Raw genomic sequence first — 23,287 nt, 5'->3', positions numbered from 1 at the left:
TACCAAGTACTTAGTCAGCTGAGCATCTTTAAATGTTCCCGCTACACAATCCCAGGCTATCAATTTAGCCATGGAGCCCTCCCACAGTTCTCTACGAGCCATTAGGATCAAACGAGTATCTATGGAGCCCCCCCGAATGTTTGAATTAACCCATTGAGCTGATTTATTAATCAGGGATCCACAATCTTCAGTACACCATGCATTCCAAAATAGGTACATTCAATATTATGCTAACCTATGGTAGAGCCTCCGGGGGCAGCTGGAGGGGATAACGCCGTGGGTCTGCCTTGATCTGTGCTGGCAGTGGTGTCCCTCTAGTTAGAGCTTGTTCCCTGCTTGGGGTACCCAAAATTCTGGATCGCTGAGGTAGAGACAGGGGTTGTTCATCGTCGGGGGAATGTGCGCTAGCAGGAAAGATTATTGTATTTCAACCGGGACCACTAGGTCTTGACTTGTAGTATTCTCCACACTTACCCCCACTCGTCTTTCTAGGTTAGCAGTCTGGCCAAGGGGTAGACTTGTAGCCCGACCCCCGTCCCTGATCGATCGCAATTCAGGTGTTGTCTAATCTGGGTGCTTAATACATCAACCTCTTTTTTGAGCAACTATACCTGGTCATCGAGGATCAACAAAGTATTTATGATGCCAGTTTTCAAATTCATCATGAAATTCATCAGTGGTAGCATTAAATCACTATTTAATTTCTCTGTGCCTGACCCCTTTGGAGCGTTCTGGGGTTCACCTATCATAAAGAACATTAACCGGGACAGCCTGGTTATGGTCACCTGTTGCAGGGGATAAGGGAGGCATTACTGGTGGAACTGCCAGACCAGGCACCAGCCCAGAGACAGCCTGTTGTCATGGACCATCCTTCGCTAGGCGTGCTAGTCTGGCTGTCCCTTGGTTACCTACTAAGACGAGCTTGCACAGGGTGGCCCGCTTCCACGTAGATTTAATTGCCTGGTCCGCCATCCTAATCTGCTCATCCAGTTGTATGACTTTTTGTAAGTAAGAATCCTAGCCCCTCCCCCCATTGGAACCCTGCAACACCCCGGGTACACTCTCTGCTAATGCCACCATGTTTTCCAGCAGGGGGGATTTCTCCTTCTCCTTGACTTTCGTATGTTTTTTCAGCCCTGGGTAGCCAAAAGACTCTCGATCGCTTTGCATTTCACCATGGTTGGTACATCCTTGTGTGGCAATCACACAGTCACTCTGACTTTTTTTTAATATCTGGAACTCCTACAAAGTCCTTATTTTACCACAGGCCAAATGTTAAAATGTTACTGATGGCCACGCTTCAAAGCAACAATTAGAACAACAGAAACCATACAAAGTATTAAAGCTGTCTAAGAAATGTCTATTTAGTCCATGAGAGTCCAATAGAGTGTCAAAACACGAAGGGAGTAATGGAACGCTGCAATGTAATTTAAAACCTCTGGAACCTATATAGCCCTTAGTAACACTCTTACTATCCACTCCATATAAAGTAAAAGAACAGACAGTAAGAAATAGATAGTTGTGAGGAGATAAAAGCAATATGAGTAAAAAAAAGTTAGAAAGTTAAGAAGTTCAAAATGATGATGAAACAAGGTTCTCAAGGCTAAGTGCCAAAAAATATGTCAGTATCAATGTCAATATCAATATCCATATGTGCCGGTATAGTCCGGCTCCCCGCCCCCTGACAAATGTATGCAGTATCATTTTCGCCAGGAGCCGTGGGCCGGAATCCCCTTCCCTCACTCACACAGCCATAGAGTCACGATAGACAGCTAGACACATTGACCAAGGGAGAGCAACAGGAAAACTTGTGGCCTGGGTCAGTAGCAAAGAGTGAAGAATCTAAGCAGTGATTCCTAGCTAGGCGCACTGTACCTGCATGGGCGGATTGCCAAATCCTCCTCATGGTTCACTGCCGCTCGTCATAGGTCCAACGATTCCTACATGTATCATGCAGCAAGAGAGACGGATAGAATGTTTGTGGGTCTGCGGGTCTGCCAATAGTCACAGAGTCTCTTGACATTGTACTAAGAATCACAGTCTCCCAGAGAGCAGCAACCCCAGTTGAACATGTTGCCACAATTTCCAGGTGGTAAGCAATAGGATTGCAGCAGTGTGCAAGTCGCCTCACGCCCCACACCCAACACCAAACACGCCTGCACTCCGCTCGCTCCTCTCGTGCTGGGTGCTTTTGGGCTAGTGGCTCCTCCTCTCAGCAAAGGCAACAGGAAGCAGACTCCCATTCAAAGTGGGATGGCGAGATTCAGTGTAAGGTCCCCCCAACACCTAACACTCCAGCACTCTGCTCACTTCGCTCGTACTGGGTGCATTGGGGCTATTGGCTCCTCCTCTCAGCAAAGGCAACCGAAAGCAGACTCCCACACAAAGCGGGAAAGCAAGATTAAGTGTAAGGTTCTCACAACACCTAACACTCCAGCACTCACAATACCTTTTTACTCTCTAAGCCCCTCCCATGAAAAGTGAACATTAAGTGGTGCTAATTTATGATCCCATAACCAGGATTGAACATTTACATTTATCTCCACCATCAAGTCCAGCCTCTCTCTAAGAATTGGTTCAGGAGTCTAGAACAGAAATATTGCAACTCCCCTATGAGACTCCCATTTTTTTCCATGTCCAAATTTAGCCAAAAATTACCTACATGGCAAATGTTTGTAATGTATCAATACAATATATATATATATATATATATATATATATATATATATATATATATATATATATATATTCACTGAAACATCTTTGTTAAAGGGATGTTATGGTTACAAGTAAAACCGAAAAACCTACAAAATTCGCCAATTATGGTAGGCTAAGCAAACATAACTCGTGCCACCACGGTGCCCTGCAAAGAATAACACCCAGGACATCAAAGACGACATCACAAATGGCATTGATGGCATCATTGATGACATCACATATCTGAACCACATGTTTTTGTTCACTGACATATTACTAACAGTCATAATATAAAAATTGAAAATGTGTTATATATGTAGACATTAACCATCTTGTATGTCCTTAAAGTACTTTCCTTAGAGTTTGGTCTCAGCTTATGGTGCACATATATGGGGCAATAAGCAGGCCTCAAACACACAATTCATTTGTAAACATGATGATGAACGTTAATGTTATTGACATTTTCTCTTGATGTTGTTTCTTTCTTCCTTACTTTAGTTTCCCCATATGTGTTTCTGTTTTGTATGCATTGTGGGTATTCATATGTATTGTTTGTATGTAGTACGTCTTGAATTATAAGCTATTTATTCCATGTTTAACATTACTGAAAACTCTGATAAGATAAAATTCAATATTTTACTATCCAAAATTACCAAATTAGAAATATTGTATTTCTATGGAGCATGCTGTGGCCATTGCCTATGTGTGTGTTTGATTAGTTTCCTGTATTAACAACAACACTCCAATATAGGCGGTAATTCATAGAATTCAGCGCACAAGTGGCGCACGCGGCTGGCGCACAGTGTGCGCGTGCGGCAGTCTGCAGCAGCCACGTGCGCCAAAACCCATTTCAGCGCACAGCGTATTCATGGATTTCAACATCCATAACCAGCTGTGGGGCAGAGTGGCGCAGAGATCCTGCAGCAGCGCCAGTTACGCCCCCAACCCCGCCCCGTGCGCCATGAACAGCACACCAATCCAGTACATGGCGCAAAGGCCACTGGACCAGAATACAGCCCCACAACCACGAAAACGCGTGTAAAACTCCCCGTGCACGCCCCACAATACACGTACCCTGCTCGCGCTAGGCCAATCACATGTAACACTCCCCGCGCACCCCTCGGAATACTTGTACCCCGCCCGCGCTAGGCCAATCGCATGTAAAACTCCACGCGCACCCCTCTGAATACACGTATTCCGCTCGCGCTAGGCCAATCGCGTGTAAAACTCCCTGCGCACCCTTCGGAATATACGTACCCCGCTCGTGCCAGGTAATATGCATGGAAAAAGTCCCCTCTGTGGTGTGGGCTGCCTGTGGGGCATGCCCAGGGTGGATGGGCTGACTGTGGGGCATGGGGAGGGTGGATGGGCTGCCTGTGGGGCATGGTCAGGGTGGATGGGCTGCCTGTGGGGCATGGGGAGGGTGGATGGGGTGGCTGCGTGTATTTCGGGTGTGCGCGGGAAGTTTTACCCGCGATTGGCCTAGTGCGAGCGGGGTATGTGTATTATGGGGGTGCGCGAGGAGAATCACACGCGATAGGCCCTGTGCGAGCGGGGTACGTGTATTCTGAGGGGTGCGTGGGGAGTTTTACACGTGATTGGCCTAGTGGGGGCGGGGTACATGTATTCCGAGGGGTGCGCAGGGAGAATCACATGCGATAGGCATTGGGGGAGTGGGGTACGTGTATGACGGGGATGGGCCAACGCGAATTGCCAGTATGTGTCCTCCCAGGTGAGCCGTCACCACCCTCCGCAGGACCTGCAGGCAGCCCACACCACAGGGGACTACCCTGCAACCCTGACAAAGCCCTGCAGGCAGCCCATCCACCCTGGTTATTCCCCCCAGCCAGGCCACAGTCACCATGCACAAGTGAGCACCGACACATGTCCCCCTGCACCCCGCCACCCAGCAGTGACGGGCACCTGCTAGCAGGCCCCGACTCATGTACCCCCCAACCCCCATTGATGGGCACTTGCCAGCAGGCCCCCGACTTATTTTCCCCCCTACCCCTCATTGACGGGCACCTGCCAGCAGGCCCCCGACTCATGTCCCCCCAGCCCCCATTGACGTGCACCTGCCAGCAGGCCCCCGACTCATGTCCCCCCCAACACGTCATCATGATCCACAATCATGGCCCTTATGGCCACCCAAATTCCATGGCACCCCACCCCTGCCCAAAGAACCAACCGAGTATAACATCCACCCCACATTGAAATGGCCATCACATGATACAACCCAAATGGCAAGTATGTACATCAACACAGGTCCGTCACACACACACAATGGTTGCCAGTGAATGTGAAAACCCACATCGTGACATGCCTGAAACCAATGAGAGAATACCACAAATTGAAGTAAGATTCAAAAACGTATTCAACACAAAATGAAGTGAATCAAATGAAAACACACAATAACGGAAATACGAAAAATAATGCAGCATGTCCCAAAATGAAAAAAATATGAATACAGAATCCTAATTAATAAAAATGAAAATGTGTGCAAAGTCTACGTCCAACAAAGCAAATCCAAAGTGAAAGAAATAAGAAAAATCCATTGCTCCATGGTGAAAAAAATAAAGGGAAAAAATGATGGCAAATCCACTGTTGAACTATGTACAAATAAGAAATCCAGGGTCCATGAGCCCAACTATAGAAATGAAACCTACTAAAAACCCTACCTAATTAAGAACTATATACAAAAATGTGGGGCACCCCAAAACAAATGAAAACAGAAAGGAAACTTAACACTAAAGAACTATATACAATGGCGGCGGGCAAGTCCTGCAGCTCACTCTGTGATGTTGCGGGCCAGGGCATCATCGAACTCCATGTCGATGTCCTGGAGGCGGGACTCTGTCCTTGCCCCGAGGTCTCGCAGGGATAACGCCATGTCCACCTCCAACTCCCTGCGAGTTGCCTCGAGGAACTCAGCCCACCTCAACGCCCGACGCATGGAGAACTCTGCCCTGACCATGGTGAGCCGCGCCTCTTCCGTCCGCTGCTGCTCTGCAACTATACGCTGGTCCAACTGCAGCCACATGGAAGACACACCCATTCAGGGTCCTCCTGCCCTCTGGCCGATGCCTGCCCCTCTGATGTTGATGGCCCCGAGCCATCATTGCTCCCACCTAGAGCCTGCTGCTGCTGCTGTCCATGTGCCCTGTCCGATGATGCCTGCACATCCTCCATCTGCTGATCTCCGGTTGTTGGGGTGTCCACCCCTGCTGGACCGCCGACTCCCAACTGTGGCAGGGATGGGATCTCCACCAAGCTGGCTGTGTTGGTCCGACCAGGTCCACAGGGGACCCTGGTGGAATCTGGGCCGGAAGACGGCAGGGAGAATGACTGGTGTATAGTCTCCACAGAGAAGGAGAGGTCCGCCAGAGTGCGCGACACATGTATGAACCCATCAACCATGGCCCCTCTCAACAGTGTCACGTTGCCATGCAGCTCTTCGTAATGGGGTGCGTGCTCCACCCAGGAAGCACGCACGTCATCACGGATGTCACATGTGTGCAACGCAACACCAATCAGGACGGAGCCCATACGGTCAAGGGTCCCCTCATCCGCAGGTACTGGAGAACCAGATGATGTCGGCCTCCCCCGATACCTGCTGACGGGCCTGGGACGAGGCATCCCTGCTGGTGCATGGTGGTGTAGTCACAGGGTCAGGGACAGTGACATGCACAGGCCCCTCTGCGGTGACCTGTGCTGCCTCCTGACCCTGGCCCTGGACTGCCCCACTTGCACCAGTGGTACTACCCCCACCAGGCCCCATGTGCGGCTCAGTAGCGGGCTCCTCCTCCTCTGTGGAGACCACCAGCCTGGATGTCTCCGTACCGTCTTCCGCCATTGCAAGCCCCTGTGGGGGCTCACCCGGCCCTTCCGCTACAGCCATAGTGGCAGACGCGGCACCAGTCCCCTCGCTCCCGGATGATGGCAATTCCTGGGAGGGTGGCTGGGCCTTGTGTTGCCGCCCGGTGGAGGCATCCCCTCCGATTGGCTCCACAGCGCTGTCTCCGCCCTCTTCTTCACTCGACGCTGCGTAGTGGGAGACATAGAACACAAGCATCAAGGTACTGTACAATAGTCCCCTAGACAGGAAGCAATAACACATGAGTGGCACTGTCAAATGTCACTTCCATCCTGTCCCTCCACAACACATGGGTCAATGCACATGCAGAAACAGGAACGGCGGAAGCAATCGACATCAGCATCCATGTACAAGGGCCTCTGGGAAAAATAAATGTTGCCTTACAACTCACATGCATCATGGCTCATGCATATCCCATGCACACACATCACCGGAGGGTCATGCATCAGGGCTCATACACCACAGACACAGTGGATACGAGGGTGGCTAGACTGCATAAGTGAATCAAAACATTGGCCCCGACATGTGTCATGCATCTGTGGCGTTCATAAGTCACACACACGCTTCTCAGACACACACACACATGTGCACCATACTTGTACATGAGAGCAGGCCCCATCTCCCACCCCCCCTCCATGTCCAAGAACAGGGACAGGCATGCATTCATGTGTGCATTCCGCATACAGCTCCCCATGTTGCATTGGAACACATGCACCATCCATGTGGTTCGCACATTACTGGTCTCACATGCATGACCATGATGTCCCTGCACACACACATCCATACATGGCCTATGTCACACATACAGGCAAGTATCAGACTACCAGCACACTGCAACATGCCCTGTCTCACGCAGCAATGCTTGGCCACTTACCGCTCAACTACAGACGGGTCTTCCTCCGATGGATCTGGGCGTGGAGCGCTGGGCCTATGCGTTCCAGGACCCTCATCTGGATGTTGCTCATGCTGACCCGGCACCCCACTGCATCCTCTGCCTTCACGATGCGCCGGGCCTTGTTGATAGTCCTGGACCTGAAGTCCTCCCAGCACTTCTGGGCGTGCTTGATGTCGCGGGTTGCCACCCCCTCCGCATTGATGGCAACCACTACGTCCTCCCAGATCCTCTGCCGTCCTTCCTTGTTGGCACGTGATGTTCCAAAGAGGGCATCATAATGCCTCAGGACATGCTCCACCAGGACACCAACCACCTTCTCACTGAAGCTGTTGGCCCTCTGCCTCTCTGGCTGGGGGTTGCCAGTGGTGCCAGATGGTGTTGTGTCTGCCATGGCAACCCCAGAGGCAGGTGTGGGTGGGCAACTGGGTCCTGGAGCTGGGCTGTGGAGCGATGGTATCCCAGTCGGGAGTCTTCTGTTCCAGCAGAGGTGGACACAGCAACTGGACCCCTGCAGATGGCTGACGTGCAGGCAGCAAATAGCAGGGCACGTGGGCAGCAGGCTGGCAGCAGCAGATGGTAGGTGGGAGAGTTCTCAGGGCTCTTGGGGGCAGGAAAATGGCCTTTTGGGTAGGAGCGTGGTCTTCTGTGTGTTTTCGCGTGGCCAGGTTGATACGGAGTGATTTGGCACGTGAAAAACAGCACGTCAGCGTGTAATTCGAGGAAAGGCCCTTAGCGCGTATGCCCGTCTGTGACGTTACATGCGCGGGCGTTTCCCTGGCACGGGTTGAGGGTCCCACGTGGGTTACCATCGCTCTGTACGTGCTTTTCATGGGAAGCGGTGCGTGTGTTTTGCAGGCGTTGGGGTTCACACGTGATTACTTCACAGCGGGTGGGTGTTGGCTCCACATTATTCTTGTACACGCAAGGCAGACGGTGAGTCGCACATGCTATTTTTCCCACTGCGGGTGTCCCTGTTTGTCACGTACCCCTTTTCTTCCGGCCATACTAACCTGAGTGTTGATCGCGTATGTTTTTTTGGGGTTCCTGGCTGCCACAGCGTACTGCGTGTGTTTTTTTACACGCATGTGGGCTACAGGGGTTGCTTATCTGCTTTTTTAAATTTTATGGGATGCCTATGGGGTGCGTGACACGTCACTTCTCCTAGGAGGACACAGACTGGGACATTGATGTAGCAGTATGTACGTGTTTGTTGTTTGCGCACACTTTTTTAATGCGCAGGGACGCTACCGCCTGCCTTCGTGTGGCGGACGTGTTTAGGCCTGTGCATGTATTTTGCCATGCGCGGGTTTCCCGTTTTCTATTCCATGAATACGTGTTGTTCGTGTGCGTGTGGGCGTTCTGTGTATTTCCCAGCAGTACTTCCCCAGTTACGCCTTCTTTTTCACATGTTGTTCCCCATTCTGTGCGTTATGCCCCGTGTTCCGCCCACTTTTTGGTGTGTACGCTGAAGTTGTGCGCATTCGCTGTGTGTGTCGCGCACGCCGTTCAGGATGTTGCTATGACGTGTGCGCCGGTGTGCGCCACGCACGGGATTGGCGCACATCCCAAGGAAAACACGCGCAGGGACTTCCATGAATCGCACGTTTTTTCATGCTTGCGCAAGCTTGCACCTGCTTGCGCCATTATTTTTGTCGCACATTTATTCCATGAATCGGCCCCATAATGTTTTGCTTATATGAGTACATTGTTTAATATATTAAGTTGTTCAGGATAGGTCTCCCGATCACCCCTGACATCGTGTTATCAACATTACAAATACAATCCCTTGTATGGACTTTTCATCAAAATTAATTGTACATGTGATGTCATCAGTGATGTCATCAATGATATTTGTGATATGAACTTTGATGTGTTGGGTGTTATTCTTAGCAGTGCACAGTGATGGCGGGAGTTATGGTTGCTTAGCTTACCATAACTGGTGAATTTCCGAGGTTTTTCGGTTTTACTTGTAACCATAAAGTCCCTTTAATAAACTGTTTTCACTGAATTTCATAGGTTTTTATTAGTGCAACTCAACCATAACGTCCTTTTTTAAAATTTGATTTTATTAGGTTTTAAGAAACACAATAAGTAACATATAGACATCACTTGGAACATGTTTCAACAAGTCATTCCCTGTGGGTTCTACCCTTTTCCAAATGAACTGTAGTTTTAAACAATAACATAACTCCCTTTCCCCCTTCTCCCACCCTCCAATGCTGAGGTCATCTTAATGTTGTATGATGTCCACTTCCCATATTGGCTTATTACATGGTTCAAACTGAGCGCTCATGGCTTAGATAATCACTCATCCACAGAATTCCCATTTATATGCATTTTTCAGGTCAATCAGTACTGCATTCGATAGTGGCTCAACATTCTTCTGCCTGTGTTGAGTCTTGTGTGGAGCTGGGAATACACATATTTACAAAGTCGTTCCACATTATTTTGTTTTGGGCTGCTCTCCCATGGAGGGCTGCTTTATTTCTTTCCATTGTGTAAATGTTTGTAGCAACGCCAGCCCACTCTCTCCTGCTGGGGATCGAACTTGCTTTCCATTTAATCACCAAGAAGGCCCGTGCAGCAAGCAGCAGGGGTACCACAATTCCATTCACTCTCCTCACATCACCTTCACATTCTTCCAAACCAAACAGTGTCAGGAGAGGTGTGGCCTCTCGGGAGATCCCATCTATCTGCTTAATCCAACCAAGAACCTCATTCCAGTACACCTGAACCCAGGGACATTCCCACCACATGTGCCAATAATTGTCTCTTTCTCCACATTAACGCCAGCCCATCGGGCTCATGGTTTGAAACATTTGCGACAACCTATAAGGGTCGTATTGCCATCTATGAAGTCATTTGATGGCATGCAATTTATATTGAGCAGCTATGGATAACTGTGATGTCCCTTTGCATATTTTTGCCCACAATTCCTCATCCAATTCTCTTCCGAAATCCCGCTCCCACCTGTGTCTCAAGTGTATGGTTGATCTCTTCCCAGTATCTAACAGTGCTCTGTACATGCTCAAGATCAGTCCCTTGGTATCCACAACTGTATCTAATAATTTCTCAAACGGGGTGAGGTCTCTTTGTACTTTCTCACATCATTCCTTCCCCATGAGAGTGCCCTTAAATTGTAAAAAGGGAAAGACAGGTAGCGGGTGTATACCCAGCGCCTCTTCCAGTTCCGTAATCGTAAGGAAGACACCACCCTTCCATAATTGACCCACCCTCTCGAGGCCCACATCAAACCAGGATTGGAATCGTGTTTTGTCTGGGATCTCCTCACACACTCCCGGAGCCCATATATGGCTTAGAGGAGAAGGCCATGTGGTAATACTCTTCATGTCCGCCCCCTCCTTCCATATTTCCCATATTGTGCCTAGTATGGGGTGGTTACGCAGTCTTCGAGTTAATTTATTTGTAGGATCCCAGAGCCATTCTGAGACAGTCGCAGGGGTTAAATTGTGGTTATCTGGGTGTATCCACTGCAACTCCTTCCTTCCTCTCAAGTGGGGAATCAGTACCCTTAATTGTGCTGCGTAATAGTATAATTTTAGGTCAGGAAGACCCACCCTCCTTTTTCCTTAGGCAAGGTGAGGACTTCATATGCTATCCTCGCTTTTTCCGCTGCCATATGAATCTCAAAATGGCTCTTTTTACTTCTCTGAAGAATGCCTCTGTGAGTTTTAATGGAAGCATTTGGAATGGATATAGGAATCTTGGGAGGCACACCACTTTAACTGCATTTAGTCTCCCCATCCAGGAGATTGTGAGCTTCTGCCACTTTGCCAAATCCACATGGAAGCAAGCTAGGAGGTGGGGGAAGTTAGTGTCATATATATTCTTTAGGTCCTGTGTTAGAGTAATCCCCAGGTAATGGAGAGTGGTGTCTCCCATCATGAGGCCAAGCGTAGAGAGTGCTGTAGCTTTCTCATGCTTTAGCTCTTGTAATGGGAACAGTATGGATTTGAATCTGTTAATTCTGAAGCCATAAAGTTCTCTGTCTCTTTCTATCAGATGTATGGCCCTAGGTATTCATGCCAAGGGTTTTTTAACATGTAGCAGGATATCATCGGCATAGAGGGCCACCTTGTATTCCCTCCCATCCACCTGGAGACCCTCAACTTGACAATCCGCTCTGAATGTTAGGGCAAGGTATCTAGGGAGAGGGCAAACTGTATCGCAGAGAGAGGGCAGCCTTGCCTTGTGCCTCTTTCTAGGTTAAACCATCTAGAAAACTCAGAATTATCCATGACTGATGCCTTGGGAGATGTATAGACAGCCTTGACCCCTTTCTTGAAAATAGGTCCTAGTCCAACTTTGTCAAGTACCGCCTCTAAAATGCCCCATTCTACCATGTCGAATGCTTTTTCAGCATCAATCGAGAGAAGCACAGGGTTGCCTGACATTCTCTTTGACTCATGAATTAAATGGAGTGTCTTGTGCATTGTGTCTGCATCTTGTCTAAGATAAATCCGACCTGGCCAGAGTGTATCAATAGGGGCATGTGGGTCTCCATTCTAGCTGCCAGTACTCGTATATATATATATATACTATACATTTTTGCATCTATATTGAGTAGTGAAGTGGGGCGATACGATCTGCATTGCTTGAGGTCTTTGTCCTCTTTGGAGATCACTGAGATCAACGCCTGTGAGAAGGATTCAGGAGCCACTCCCATTTGCAGTATATTGTTGAACAAATCAACGATAAAGGGGCGGAGGGACGAGATGTCGGTCTTATAGAATCCCGCTGTATATCTGTTGTTGCCCAGCGCTTTCCCTAGTCGGAGCCTCTTGATCGCTCTTTTGATCTCTTCCGCAGTAATTGGAGATTCCATCTCTTCTACTTTATCTCGAGCGAGTCTCAGCATGTCCACCCCCCCACACGTATTGGTCTATGTCCGTGTCTCCTTTCATCGTTTTGGATCTAAACAGCTGTAAAATTTTGCCAAGGCCTCTGGGATCTCTTTTGCATCTGTTATCTGGGTATCCCCTCCCTCTTGAATGGCGACAACCCACCTCTCTGCCTGTTGTCTGCACAGCCTAGTAGCCAGCAGTGCATTTGCTTTATCACCCTTCTCATAATGTTTGTGTCTGAGAAACTGGAGTTTGCGTACGACTTATACCTCTTGCAAGTGTCGGAGCTCCTCCCTTTTCTTTACCTCTTCTGCTACTTTCTCCGCTCTCTCCTCAGTAGATATATGTGCTGCAGCATCTAGTTGCTTGATCTCATGCCTCAATCTATTCTCTATCAGAGCCCTTTCTCTCTTTTTCTCTGCCCCTTCCTTTATCAGGATACCCCGCCACGTTGCCTTCCCCACCTCCCACACCACTCTCCTGGATATTTCTCCTGTGTCATTTGTTTTAAAGTAGTTTTCAATCTCTCCTTTCAGTTCTGCGCAGAAGACAGGGTCCTTCCACAAGGTTTCATTGCAACGCCACTTTGGGCACTTATGTGGTAATGTGATCAGGTTCACGTCAACAGTCACAATGTCATGGTCAGACCATGAAATAGGGACAATATCTGAGGCAGTTGCGGCTTCATTCAAGTCCCCGGAAAAATAGAGATAATCTATTATAGTGAATGTAGAGTGAGGTGCCGAGTAAAATGTGTATCCTGTTTCATTGGGATGAAAGTTTCGCCAGATGTCACGTAATCCGTACATCTCCATCAGTTCTAACACCCCTGCACAGCCACCGTCTACCTTTCCCCTGCCTCTGTACTGCTGGCCCGCATATGCCACCTAGGATCTGCCAATAGATTAAAATCTCCACCCAGAATTACGTGCCCCGAGGCTTCCAGCATTATCTTCGGGACAGTGCACTGTAGGAAGTGAGACTCCCATTATTGGGAGAATAAAGTGTCGCAAGTGTGAGTGTGGCATTGTGTGTCTTACCCACCACTATGATGGCCCTTCTCTCCACGTCAGTCCATAGCTTGGTGATCTCAAAATTGAGCCCCTTCCTTACAATTATACACACTCCTGCCTTCCTCAAGGGACAGGAAGCCCAATATTAATTTCCCACTCTGGATTGAAGGAATAGTACGTCCAGCTTTGCTCTTTTAAATTTCCTGCAGACTAGTGATCGTTTTGTGGGTGAATTCAGCCCTTTCACATTGAGCATACCAACCCTGAGAAGTCTGCATCCAGCGGATGCAGAGTCTACAGCCATAGTTCTTTCTTTGTCTATTTCGTTCATGTGGGACACTCAACCTCCTCTCAGCACATTCACAGCTTCGTGGAAAATATTTGCGTAAAAACTGTGTCTATCCAACCCCCTGTCCTCAGCCCCTCTCCCCTCCCATCCAACCCTAGCGGCATCCAATTTATCTGGGTTATCATCACCTAGCCGATTCTGGACCACCAGTGGGCACCACTCCTCATACAGTCCTATCTCAAACCATTACATCAAACATTGAGCCCCTTTACTCCCCTAGCCCCCCCAATTCGTAATGTTAATTTAACCCTTACATCATTTCAGAATGACTCTGCTCAGATTTTAAGCACTAGCCTACTAGTGTCTGGATCAAATATGTCAGCAATTCCCCATGTTTAAACAAGAGCTGAAAGCTTTGTCGATAGTATATTCTCGAGTGGTCCATCCCTGCCACTCTGTTCATCTCTAGTGGTCAAGCGGGTCAAGTCAGGAAGATAGCCTATGAAGGCCACAGGCAGGTGCATCCACTGTGTTGCAGGTCACAACTCAGACATCACTCCTTGTCTTGTGAAGTGTCTTTCTCCAGCATTACCTAGTTCCCCTTATTCTCAGAGTTCTGCACCTGGTGAGGCGTTCACCCTTATATATTTCCTGGATTCAGGGATCTTCTTCCGTCTTGGGCCCTGGATGCGCCAATGTCTGGTTTTGTTCATTGTCCTGGTTGCCCAGCAGGTCTGATGTGCAGGTCTTTATCTCCTTTTCCGTTTTCAGTCGAACTGTGTTCCCCTCCCATTCAAATGTGAGAGAGAAGGGCTATCCCCAACGGTATTGGATTCTCTTTAAGCCATTAGGTTAGAGGCCTACACAATCTTCGCATGGCAAGGGTGAGTGAGGATAGGTCCTGGTAAATCCTCACTCTCATCGTGTTGAGAAGAATATGTGGGGTGTGCTTGGCCTTGTCTAGAATTGTATCTTTGTCGGCTTAATTGTGGGACCGTGCAAGGACTGTTTTCAGTCCACCAGCAGCTCCCCTTGCCCTGTGTATTCAATCGATCTTCTGTTCATCTACCGCATCATCTTAGAAAGGGACCTTCATAATCATGGGTAGAGTCTTCTTCAGGTCTTGTTCGGTTTCTCCTTCCTTGTCCAAAATCCCACAGATTGGCAGGTTGTTCGCGTTCGCGATTCTCTAAATCGTCCATCTTCAGACGGAACTCCTCCTCTCTGGCTTCTATGTCTGCGATTCTTTGATCCATTTTGGATTCCAAGGAATTGAGTGAGGTTTGATTATGTTCCACTTCCTCTAGCCTCTCCTCAATTTTATCAATTCTGAGTGTTATCTTATCAACCTTTCCACCAATGTCCACCCTCATACTTTTAATTTCTGTGAGTAGGGCTGCCACATCGCCCTTAGTCGCAGCTGCTTCTGCCTCCGATGCTGCCATTGCCAAATCCAGAAAGGAGCCTGCGTCGGATAGATGGGGAATATAGCAGTTTTGTGCCAGCTTCTGGTGAGTGTTCATGTGTCCTTTGCATGTAGTTTGATGGGTGGTGCGTTCTCTGATTCCTTCAGAGCGTAGTCACATCAATCTAATTCCTCTAGCTTACTCTATATGCCTGCAGTTCATCTTGGTTCAGGGCTCCATCGCTCTCCTCATATAGCAGGGAGCCTCGCTCTCTCCCTACCCCTAGAAGGATGTGGAAGGAAGGCACTTGCCTCAACCATGAGGGCTCAACCCTTCTCAGCGGATGCAGACCTGAATCTGTTCATTCAATGGCAGTTTCTTTGAGGGGGGATATTCCACCAATGCAAGAAGGCGATGTTCAAAATCTCACATAGTGTCTGTTGAGAGTTTGCCTAGTTCGATAGAGGCTGCTTACTGACGTCCAGCAGTATCAGGTCTACCAGAGGATGGCACATGCCTGGATTACGGGGGCCCAACCCTCCGGGTAGTCTTCGTGGTACAGCTCACTAGGCACTTGGTTCTTCACCAGACGGTTCTGTGTCGTTCGTTATTCCTCTTTCGGGATGTCTGAGGAGTGTTTGCTATCTGGTTTTCCTACTTGATCTGTTCCTCTAGTGGGGGGAAGCATCATCTCCAGCAAGGTGGCTGCTGTGGTCACGCTGTCCTGTAGCTCGGGCCCCTCAACCTACGTGGCTTTTGTGGCTACGGGAGGCCATGTTTTAGCGTTGTCCTTCTGGGTGTGGGAATGGCCTCACCATGTGGTTCCGTTTGTTGTACTGCAGCTGTGGGAGAACCGTTGTTGTGCTGGTTCCCTCCTGGTGTGTGGGTTACTCCACGATGCTTACTAAGGTATAGGCATAAATGCGATGGAAGTCAGGGATCAGAGGGCTTCAGAATGGTTCCAGGCGTGCGTTCCCACATGCACCCAGCATCTGTGGGTATTGATCTCTTATTGGGGTCTTCAGGCCCTTTTATGGGTTGTCCAATGTGACTCAGTGATGCATCCAGGTAGCGTGTTGGTCTGCATCTCCGAGTTAACACCATAGGTATGCCCCTTCACTGGAGAACTTGTCTCCTATTCCAGTGTTCGTCGTCGCAGGACTGATGGGTCTTCTGCACTACCGCTTCTGTCGGTGTAATGCTGGCAACAGGGGGGAGATCAGGGCGAGTCACAAGCAGAATCTACCTCTGTGGTTTGGGCTGTACGTGGCAATGTAATCCGTGTGCTGCCTGTGTGTCAGCAGAGTCAGGTCGCACGGGTCGGTTGATCTCTGCGCGGAGGCCCTGGGTTACTTTGATCTGGAGCAGTCTGCTCGGGCCCAATAGCGTGGGCAGGATTACCTCTTACCCGTCTCTGTCCTCCAAGCAGGGTGAGCGGTTCAGGTGGTCTCTGCACATGTAAGTTTGTCCAGTCAGCATCTGGATGGTAAGTTGGATGCAGGAGTTCCGATGCACGGAGTTTGCCCCTGGCGTCAGAATGCGACCAGCGCACCACCCGAGTGTGTGGTCTCGCTGGGGTAAGTTGTTTGTGATGGTTGAACGCCCGGGGGCAGCGCAAGCAGGGAGAGAGGGGCTGTGGCATGAATCCGCAATAATTAACGGAACTCACCGGCTTCCTCTCAGTGCTCTGCAGGGGTGCTGTATTGGGGCTGCACTCGCTCACAGTCGGTGGTCTCCCCCTTAATACCAGTGAGGCAGCTACGTTGACTTCATAAGTGAGTACTCAGCTCGCGGCCTCTTATACACATGAGAACTTCTTCGGATGGCTAAGTTTCTCCTTTGGCCTTCACCGTTCTCTGGGAGGCGCTCCTCCACGCCCACAATTGTTTTGCTACTTTTGTTTTCAGTGCTTTCAGCTTGGCCAGGTCACCAAAGGAACGTGGCACTTCTGGGGCTTATTTCACAGCAAATCCTCGTCTGATTTTCTTTGGGTTTTCGGGTGTGAGGTGTCTATAAATGGGGGCCCAAGCCATTTAATGGACCAAGGGACACGGAGCTCACACGCAGGCTAAATTCAATCATGCGCCCCCTAGTGGCGGATTCCTATTTATCCATAACGTCCTTTTAACAAAGATTTCAGTGAATTTTGTAGTTTTTTATTACTACATGTTAACTATAACGTCACTTTAACAACATTTTTTCAGTGAATTTCATGAGTTTTTACCAGTGCACGCTAATTTCCTGCAGCTTATTAATATCATACTTACCCCAACATTGTTGTCCAATTTACAAAGCTTCACCTTTAAACTCTGCCATACCCCCTCGTAGAATCATTTTTAACACTGCCATACACTTTTTGCAACTTTTGCCATAGTTTTTTTGTTCGTCGACGCCCGCGAACCTCTGATATCATTGCAGACTTTCCAGACAGTGGCAAGTGACCGTGTATGCGGAATGACAACATGTTCTTGAACGCCTCTGCACTTCTTGATTGAGTCTGTGCTTCGCGGACAGTTCTGAACTGCATTTTCTGCTGATCTAGCAACTTTCAAGCTAAAAATGTACCCTTGCACAACTCCTACACCTATTCTTACTCATTATCCATTAACAATCTAGCACAGAGCAGATACTTAGAAAAATATTAACACAATTGCTATTTTTCTAAAAAATTGCATCAGCTATTGCCATTACTCCTCCCCAAGAGCCACCACCAGCTGGAGGACCAACACAACAAAAAAAGTGCAGTACTTCTAAAGACAATGAAGAGGACCAAGACGATGAGGTACAGGAAGTGCCTACCTCTAGCACCCAAACAGAATCATGCATTTGGCAGTTTGTTGCCACTGTTGGGAATGTACCATAAGCCAAAGTTACCAAAGTGAAATGCACTGAGTGCAACATTGCACTCAGTCATGTGCTAAATGAACAGTAATCCAACTACTGCAATACTGTAAAAAATGTTGTTCCTTTCTTATCTAGAAGTAGGCTGTCTTCCTCCACCTCATCTTCCACAACCAACATTATAACCACACAGCCTAATTGTGTTGGACTCAAAATCCCACCATCTAACTTGCAAGCGATAAAAGAGGCTGTTGATCCATATCTTTCAAAGACAACAGTACTCTGTATATACTGCAACATAGCACTCTGCAGGGGGGAGCATTTCAAATGTGCTTGAAGCTGTAATCAAGGAGCATGATAAACACTGCCCCCTACCTTAGGTGTAACACATGCGCAACATCTTCCCCTGTCCAACTTACCCATCATATTAGTGCTTGATGCCCCTTCCCTCATTTCCCTCCCCACCTTACTTTCTGACCTCTCCTGTACATTGTTTTTAAAAAGGTCCCGTTAGGATCCACCTTTCACAGTTAAAAAGAATCTTATAGACTCCATCTATTTTAAATTTGTCAGTAAAGTACGTAGACTCAATAAGATATTCCAACATTTCCATTAGCATTTTGTGTTATGCTAATGTTAAGTTAATGTTATGTTAATTACATTTGTACATTGCCAAAGCCCGAAGGCATCCAGGCGCCAAGCAGTTGGGAGAGAGCCCGCTGATGAAACCAAGACTAATTATTCTTTAAGATGAAAAAGAACGTTTTGTAGTTGCTTTCTAAAAGTCAAATAGTTCTCTGTTTTGCGCAGATGTACAGGTAGAGTGTTGCAGGCACGAGCGCCCTGCACGTAGAAGGCACGGCCAAGGACACGGGCTAGCCTGACCAGTGAACATTTAAGAGACAGTCGTTAGATGATCGCAGATTTCTAGTAGGTTGGTAGGTACTTACCCTATCCTTGAAATAGGCTGGAGCATTTCCAAAAAACACACTTGTGACAGATAGACAGTAGTTTGAACTGGATCCGCGCTGCAACAGGCAACCAATGCAGTGTTTTACGTGCTGCAGATGTAGGCTCAGAGTGTTTAATCTGAAAGATGACACGAATAGCAGCATTCTGTATCTTTTGTAGTCCTTGAATATCGGCTCTACTGGCTCCTCCCATCAGGGCATTACAGTAGTCTACCCGAGGGAGGATAGCTGCTCTAACTAGTTTGGTGCGGTTCTCAATGGAGACCAGTTGAGCCACTTGCTGTAGTACTCTTAGGTGGTAGTTAGTGCTTTTAGTGATGGCTGCAACATGGGCCTCACTATCCAGACTATCCTCCAAACAAGTACCCAAGGTCTTAACTTTGTGTACAACCATAATCTTGCTGCCATCAATTTCAAAGCTGGCATACACTTAATCTAGGCTGTCTCTGTTGTGCCGAGGACAGAACAACATAGGCTTGGTTTTGGACGCATTTAGACAGAGCCAGTTGGTTGACATCCAGCACTTGAAAGTCTGGTACACTGAGTCTAGTACTGCATGGTCTTTCTCGTAATCCCCACTGATCTCCAAGACGAGTTGGAAGTCGTCAATGTAGTAACAAAAGAATAGATCCACGGATTCCAGCTCATTACAGAGAGGGAGGATATATATATTAAACAGGGGGAGAGACAAGCCCCCTGTGGTCCTCCACAAGTGATTATTTCCATATTGGATGCACTATTGCCCCAGTGGACCTGAGAGTGACGGCACTTGAGGAAGGACCTAAGCAAGCTATTTGCCTTAGAAGAAAGGCCCCCCACTGTGGCCATCCGATCCAGTAATATTTGGCTAATGGGAGCAATATAGTATTTCTCCCCCATTCCAGGGGCTGGAACAGGGTATAATGGACCAGCAGTCCAAATTATCATCCCAAGCAAAGCGAGGGCAGATAACAAGGACTCCAGACCGTTATCCCCCATTCCAGCTCAAGCAACGGGGGAAGAAAGCCATTTGCACCACATGTTGCCAAGCAGGAATCTGAGGTGCTTAAAAAAGGATTTTCCTTCCTACAGCGAGAAAATCCTTTTCCAAGATGGGCACCATAGAAAGGGAATGCAAGGCTCCATACTGAGGCCCTCTTCCCTTTCCATGGTGGCCTGCGGGAGGCAAAGAGAAGGACCGAATGAGGCAGCGGCACCCGCCGCTGCTGAAATAAGGTAAGTAGGAGAAGTGGGGGTAAAAAAAGAAAACATGGGGGGAGGGAGGGGAGGAAGATGGGTGTGGGGGGAGCCAGCCATTAGCAGCTTGGAACACGGGTTGTACCGGCTGTTCAAGCCTGTGGTCCTAGTCACCTCATTGGCCAGCTCCTCCTTCCAGAGATCTAATGTACAATTCGATATTAAAGAAAAATATAAAACAACAGAAACAATGTTCTGGCCCAAATACTAGGAACATAATCGATGGACCTTTATAACTATCCACAGTTTACACAGTCCCTTTTGCATGTCATAGACCATTAAAAGACCCAGATGACACATGCACACCATCGCACACAGCAGTCCTTCTACCCTTTTTAATTTTATATTTCTGCCTCAATGCCTGCTTTGAAACAGTCACACATCCATCAACCAATCACTTCCAAAAACGGTACATATATCCCTTTGACCATATGAAGCTTCCACACACCAACTGCCACTTAACAATCTTTTACAAATCTTTTGCATCTACATTTCCCTTACTTATACAAAATAATTTGTACACAACACTCCTATAAATGCACATATGCATTGTGCAGTGAGAGGAGAAGTGCATAAATAGAATGTTCAGTAAGGATGGGCAAATGCTCATGAGAACCCAGGAGGGAAATACAAGGTATGCCAAGGTGGAACAGCACTGGGTCACTACTGGAGCAGAGGAGTCCCAACGGTTGGATGCATCTTAACCATAACATCCCTTTAACAACGTTTGTTCTGTCAATTTTATAGCTTTTTATAAGTGAACATGTTTTATGGTGTTACAGCAATATATGTAAGTTATTAATAATTCCTCTTTGCATATATATGAACGAGCTATAAACCTCCTTTAAGATACATATTTCTTGCACCACATACTTATGTCTGTCGTTATGATCAGCAAATGCTGGGGATGGAAATCATAGTTCAATTGTCTATGGCATAAGGCTCCACCATGACCCCAGTCAAACCAAACCACACCTATTATCATTGCACCTACCCTGCATTCTAGCTCAGTGTCTACTAAACCCTAATAATGTAACCAATGACCAGTGCCCATTGCTTGCAACTATGGGCAGTCTTCAAATCCACAGGGCATATGCTTTGGCCATGCAGCATTCCCCAATGAGCAAATCAGAGTACACATTTGCATTTGCCGAGGACCAGGCCCACTACCCAAACACCAAATGTATATCACTAGTTATTCTACTTACATTCTTACACTTTCGTAAACATTAAAATCAAGACATGTTTCCCAAAACATGCTTTCAGGACCTTTCTTACTTTCTTATGCTAATCGCACAAGATTGTTGTAATCTTGTCCACCACTTCAGGCTATGACCCCAAATAGAATATGTTTTCCCATTCAAACTTACCGCTTTGGCCAGGCCCCATACCCCAATAAGCAAATTACAGAACACATTCTCCTTGCTGACGACCAGGCCCATTGCCCAGAAACCAAACATGTACATTTTACACTTAAAAAAAAAAAAACATGACATTTCTGCAAAACCATGCTTTACAGTTCTTGCTGACCACCCCTATTGCATATTTGCTGCAATCCCATTCAGCACTTCAAACTGTACCCACAGGCACTTTTTGTTTTCCCTTTCCAACCTATCCCAATTTTTAAAAAAACGTGACCACATAGCCAATGCCTGATGGCCATGCCCATTTTAAACACCATTGCTGGTTCCTTGTAGTCATGGCCAGTAGCCAGATTGTCCATGGCCAGAATGCCCTTGGTCACAGGGTATACCTCAGTCACCAAAGGTATATCACTATTTCTTGTACTGAAATGACACTTTTCAAAAAATAAAACACATACATTTACAAAACCATGCTTTCAGGTCCTTGCCAATGCTCCTTACACAAGTTTGCTCCAAACCCACCCATGTTTTATTTTTACAAAAGTGTCAAAATGTATGTAGTTGCAATAGTCATATAACTTAGCCCCCACTTGACAAAATCCTTCATGACTTTGTACAAACATTCAAGGTTGGGTCTATAATATTACTGAAAACATATGTCCACATTCGTCAAACGGCAACACACTTATGTTGAGACCTACCTCTAATTTTGCCCCCTCTTGACAAAATACCACCAAACGTTGCAAAAAAATTCATATCTAGATCCAATATCTTTTTACAAAACTTGTGTGCAGATTCGTCAAATGGCACCACATTTATAAGTCCACATGTGGTTGTTCTGCACTGTGGTGCTTTGCATTTGGGCTATGTCAGTGCCCCTTCTTTGTTGTAAGATCTGCAAAACTTGGTTCAGGCAGTCATGAAAGTGCTTCCAAATGTGAAGGTTATTTTTTCTGCTTTGGTGCCTAGGGAAGTGTGGGACAATAGTTCTGTTTTTTGTCATCAGCAAAATGTTGGTAGGTGCTTAATCAACCGAGGCATGTTTGCTTTTATGACTAGAGCTGGCATGTTCTTTTGCAACAATGAGAACATTGACTCTGGTAATATTGATTACTTTAAAGAAGATGGCATGTCTTTATCTTTTATGGGAAATGCCTTGCTGTTTTGGAACATAAGGGTTGCATTGGAGAAGCTAATGTGAAGATTATTAGAGGAAAATAAGGAACAAAAAAAATACAAAATAAACTGTGTTTCTTAAGCATCTGCAAAAAAACAAAAAACAGCTCTTTTCAGAGCCAACCTCAAAGGGGAAATGGGGCACACTATTTAAATTTTCATTCCCCATGCTCAGATTGTTCGATTTGGACACTGCGTTTGTCCGCGGACAGCGCGCATTACATATGGGGAATTTGAGGCTGAGAGGATTGCAAATGAGACTGTGCAGAGCAAGGGATTGCTCAATAGGGTTTATTGGGTGTGATGTGTGAACAGAGTTTGTCAGAAAGTCTTTTTCCTGAGAGGAGAGGAGATAGCTATGGCTGTGTGTTTCAGAAAGCAGATTGTCTGGATTTTGGGAGACTTGTGGGTAAATTGGTTGGAGGTGCATGCAGATCGCTGTGGAGTGGCTGCACATATTGGATTCCCTCATGTGGAAGTGCATTGGCATCGAGTGCATGGAATGAAGTGGCTGGATTTGGTCCCTCTTTGTGCTACTTTGGTGACACAGTGTCATCCAGACATTATTATTATTCATTGTGGAGGGAACAGTTTAGGACATGTCTCTGGAATCTCTTTGCAATTTGCATTGAAAGTAGGACTTGGAAAAGTCATGGACAT

This window comes from Ambystoma mexicanum, chromosome 6p (genome assembly GCF_040938575.1).
Source record: "Ambystoma mexicanum isolate Mex_15411 chromosome 6p, UKY_AmexF1_1, whole genome shotgun sequence".
Taxonomy (NCBI): Eukaryota; Metazoa; Chordata; class Amphibia; order Caudata; family Ambystomatidae; genus Ambystoma; species Ambystoma mexicanum.
This window is presented reverse-complemented; position numbering follows the sequence as displayed.